This window comes from Colobus angolensis, unplaced genomic scaffold, assembly GCF_000951035.1.
Source record: "Colobus angolensis palliatus isolate OR3802 unplaced genomic scaffold, Cang.pa_1.0 Scaffold121, whole genome shotgun sequence".
In the NCBI taxonomy this organism is placed as follows: Eukaryota; Metazoa; Chordata; class Mammalia; order Primates; family Cercopithecidae; genus Colobus; species Colobus angolensis.
The window spans coordinates 5,386,916-5,391,923 of record NW_012113253.1 but is presented as its reverse complement, the minus strand read 5'-3'; positions in this window follow the sequence as shown (position 1 = coordinate 5,391,923).

The window sequence follows — 5,008 nt, the reverse complement described above, 5'->3', positions numbered from 1 at the left end:
AATACCAACAGCAGTAAGTCCTGTTGGGGGCAGGCGCCCTCACACCAGTCCGGCCACCAGGAAAACACCAGACACAGCACAAGACAGGGACACCCTGCAGAATGCCTGACTAGTACTCTGCGCATTGTCAAGGTCAACAAAAACAAGGAAAGCCTGAGAAACCATCACAGCCAAGAGGAGCCACAGGAGATGCAACGACTAAATGCAATGTGGCATCCAGAGTGGGATTTTGAAACAGAGAAGGGATGTTATGTAAAATCTAAGAACTAAGGAAATCTCCATAAATAACAAATAATAATAGCCAATAATAACAAATTAATATCTGCTCATTAACAATAACAAATGTACCATAAGATGTCATGTAAGATGATACTGTTAGAGGAAACGGCATTGGGCATATGGAAACACTACTTTCTTTGCAATTTTTCTGTAAATCTGAAATTTGAAAAAAGTATACCTTAAAATAATAAAATAAACAATGGGTAAGAATACAAACAGGCAATTAAATCAAAGAAGAGGAAATACAAGTCAATAAACATTAAAAATATCCTTAACCCCTGAGGTCTTCATGGAAATGTGAATTAAAACAACAGCATACTCTTTTTTTCACATGTGAAATTAACAGACTATAAACAGCTTTACTGTTTCACTCTGGCTGGGAGGCTATTTTTGCACTAAAGAGGACACACATTTCTTGCTGGTAAGAGTGTAAAAATTACTAAAATTTTGGATAATAATCTGGCATTATCTACTAAAATACATATATAGAGATCTTTTTGAATGATGCATTCTACTGCAAGGAATCTTTCTGAAATAAGAGATCTGGTGAATACAAGCAAAAGAATGTGTTTGGAAGCTTTGTTTCAAGGGGTGGAAAATGGGAAACCATCCAAATATCTCCCAATAAGAGAATAGCTGAATCAATTCAGTTTACCCATCCTGTGGAAATTCGTCTTGCTAATAAATATGATGGGCGAGATCCCTATGGATTGGTTTGGAGGGATTCCATAAAACATTAAGAGGAAAAAGTTGCAGATTAATGTGTGTGATCCTGATTCTGTAAAACAGCAACCGCACAACACAAAAACATCTAGATTAGCACGTGTGAGGATGGTAGTGGACAGACAGTCTGAGTCAAACTTTTGACATTGTTTACTTGTCAAAAGGAGTTGCTAGGGGAGAGTGGACTGAATCATCACCTTTTTCCTTTATATCTCTGTTTTGTTTGTAACAAAATAAGTTTGTGCTACTTTTTAACTTAAAAAAAAACCTACTAAAAGACTAGATGCCAAAAAAAGAAAAGGAACAAAAAGGCTATGGGTGTGGCTTACACCTGTAATCCCAGCACTTTAGGAGGCAGAGTCAGGAGGATCATTTGAGATCAGGAGTTCAAGAGCATCCTGGCCAACATGGTGAAACCCCGTCTCTAGTAAAAATACAAAAATTAGCCAAGCGTCGTGGTGTGCACCTGTAATCGCAACTACTTGGGAGGCTGAGACACGAGAATCACTTGAACCCAGGAGGCAGAAGCTGAAGTGAGCTGAGATTGTGCCACTACCCTCCAGCCTGGGCAGTGGAGTGAGGCTCTGTCTCAAAACAACAACAACAAACCTAATTAAGTTGAAATGAAAAAATTCAATGGTCATGTGGTAGGCAGAATAATGTCCTTCTTTCCCAAGATATCCTTGTCTTTACCCTTGGAACCAGTGGACATCTTATTTTACATGTCAATAAGTATTAAGTCAAATTTGCATGTGTGATCAAGTTGAAAATGTCTCAGATGGGAAGTTTATCCTGGATTATCCAGGTGGGCTTAACATTATCACCAGAGTCCTTAGAAGAGGGAGACAGGAGGGTCACCTCCAAAGTAGAGAGGCAAGGACAAGCAGAGGTTAGAGGCATGCCAACCAAGGGGTCACGAGGAATGCAGGTGGCCTCATGGAGCCAAAAGAGGCAAGCAAATGGATTCTCCCCTTGAGTCTGCAAAAGGAACTCAGTCCCATTGACACCTCAATTTTAGGACTTCTGACCTCCAGAATTGAAAGAAAATAATTTGTGTTGTTTTAAGCCACTAAGTTTGAGGTCACAGCAACATAAGAAACGAATACAGGCTCATATTTAAGATGTGATTTATCACTTCTGCTTTAGTATCTCTGAGTTTCTTGAAGGGAGATTTTTTGTTTGTTTTATGTTTTTTGGGTCTTTTTTGAGATGGAGTTTTACTCTTTTTGCCCAGGCTGGAGTGCAATGGCACGATCTTGGCTCACTGCAACCTCCACCTCCTGGGTTCAAGCAATTCTCCTGCCTCAGCCTCCCAAGTAGCTGGGATTACAGGCGTGCGCCACCATGCTCAGGTAGTTTTTGTGTTATTAGTAGAGACGGGGTTTCATCATGTTGGCCAGGCTGGTCTCGAACTCCTGACCTCAAGTGATTTGCCCACGTCAGCCTCCCAAAATGCTGGGTTTGCAGGCAAAAGCCACCACGCCCAGCTGAAAGGAGACTTTTACAAAGTAAAAAAAAAAAAAAAAAAAAAGGAGTCCAAGAATCTCAGACTTTAGTTGGGAAGGAGCCAGTCCTGCAGGAGAGAAGTGTGAAGTAGGCCTTAAAAGATGATTAAACTTGTTGAGGGATGCTAGTGTCTGCAACTTGATTATGCATTCGAGTCAGCTGAGGACTACTAGAACCCTCCTCTATCCCGAGCAATTCTCACAGGCCCCCAAGGGACAGGAGGATGCTCACCACAGAGCTGTCACGGCTAGAGGAGAGCTAAAGGCCACATGGGCAGACACCCCCAGGGTCATAGAAAGTAGGAAGTGAAGGACCCTGTGCAGAATTCATACTTCAATCAAGACAGAATCTTCAAACACAGTGTGAGGGAGAACAGGTAAGAAACAATGAAATTTACAGAATGGACGTTTAAATAGCATACACCCACACATTACATATTTATAAGAATTGATTCCCATTTAAGAACATAATCCCAGGCCGGGTACGGGGGCTCACACCTGTAATCCCAGCACTTTGGGAGGCCGAGGTGGGCAGATCACCTGAGGTCTGGAGTTTGAGACCAGCCTGGCCAACATAGTGAATAGTGAAACCCCATCTCTACTAAAAACACAAAAATTAGCTGGGCTTGGTGCACCTATGATCCCAGCTACTCAGGAAGCTGACGCAGGAGAATCACTTGAACCCAGGAGGCGGAGGTTGCAGTGAGCCGAGATTGCACCACTGCACTCCAGCCTGGGTGACACAACAAGACTCCATTTCAAGAAAATGAACATATTGCAAACCCATGGGGTACTCATAGCTGGGGGCTGGGAGTGGAGGGATGAAGAGGTCAAAAATAATATATAAAATAAAAAGATGATCACTAGGAATGCACTGGTGATAGTAAGGTGCTATATATTGACAGGTCTGATCAAGTCACTTCTGCATCTAGACTCTAACAAGGAAGAAAACATGCAGGTTAGAGAAGATCCAGCTCAGGGCCAGGCCTCAGTGATTTTCAGGTGATTGTGATGTGCGTCTAGGGCTGAGAACCGGTGGCCTATGCCTAACACAGGCAGGTCTGCAGATAACCCTCCAGAAAAAAAGGGGTTCTGGAAAGTGCAGAAAGTGAGAGGGGACGGACATGAATGCGCCCCCGAAACGGCAGCTCTTGTGTCAGAACAATGGTATTATGGGAATTATCTTCCTGTATTTTCCAAATTACTTTTAACGTCATTACATTGCTGATGTATTTTTTTTAATGCCGTTGTTGTTTTGTTCCTAAGTAGTTCAGAGTTTCTAGGGAGAATTAAGAGCCATAACGGAACTCAACAGCCACTTGAGAGTTTAAAAGCTCAGTCTGAATGGTAGCAGGTGCCAAATTCAGGGAAAAAATAGTTACACTGCAGTTAAACAAGAGTGAACGCTTTCCGTTAGGGAGAAGTCTTAACAGTTACACTTAAAACATTTATCCTTATATGTTGCATTTCACAGCTTAAATACAGGAAGTGAGTTGAACTAATATTTGCTATCTAAATGACACGCTATGAAAAGTGAGCCCATTGAAAGGGAGAGTTGACCGGGTCTTCCCAGAAGCAGATGCAAGACAAGACGAAATAGGCAAGAAATTAGGAGAAACATCTGTGAGAGGAGCCTGGGAGGGAGCCAGAAGACACACTGGGAGAGCGTGCCTCCAGGCCCGATCTGACGCCGGGTGAAGGAGAGAGGGAGGAAAGGCAGGCTCCCCAGCCTACGGCAGGTTTGGCGAGGCTGTCAGGGAGTTCTCCAGCCAGACACCTGTCAGAGGGGGCCACGCCCCCAATCCCCTGCCGAGCCCTGTCATTGGCCGGAAGTAGCCTATGGGAGGCGTAGCCTATGGGAGGCATGGCCTTGGTGTGAACAGGCGAGGGATTTCAGGGCCGGGCTGCTGGGGCTGTGGGTCAATGCCGCTCTCTGCAGTTGGAGAAGAGGGATGCTTCCTTATGGCCGCCACAGTTTTGCCAAGTGTTTATAAACTAAGCCTAATGTCTGCTCCTGGACTGCGGTATTTACAGCTCTTATGGAGTGGTGGTGGCGCTGGATTTTTTTTTTTTGCGGGGGGCGGGGTTGGGGTTTTGGGGTTTTGTTTGTTTGTTTGTTTGTTTGAGACAAAGTCTCGTTCTGTCATCCACATCTGGATTGCAGTGGCGTGATCATGGCTCACGACCATGGCCTGGCCTCGACCTCCTGGCCTCAAGAGGTCCTCTCTCCTCAGCCTCTCAAAGTGCTGGGATTACAGGCGTAAGACACCACGCCCTAAGTGGCACTTCTTCATTAGGTGAGGACAGTAACTAACTGGAAGGAATTTTAAATTTTTCTAGGATTTACCTGAAACTTTCCTGAAACTTCTTTCTTGTGATGTAACATGGAAGGTGGAAGACAAAGGTCTTCTCAATTCAAACGATCCTCCAACCTCACCTCCCAGAGTGTTGGGATTACAGGCATGAGCCACCACCCCCCAGTCAATATCACTATCTTTGTT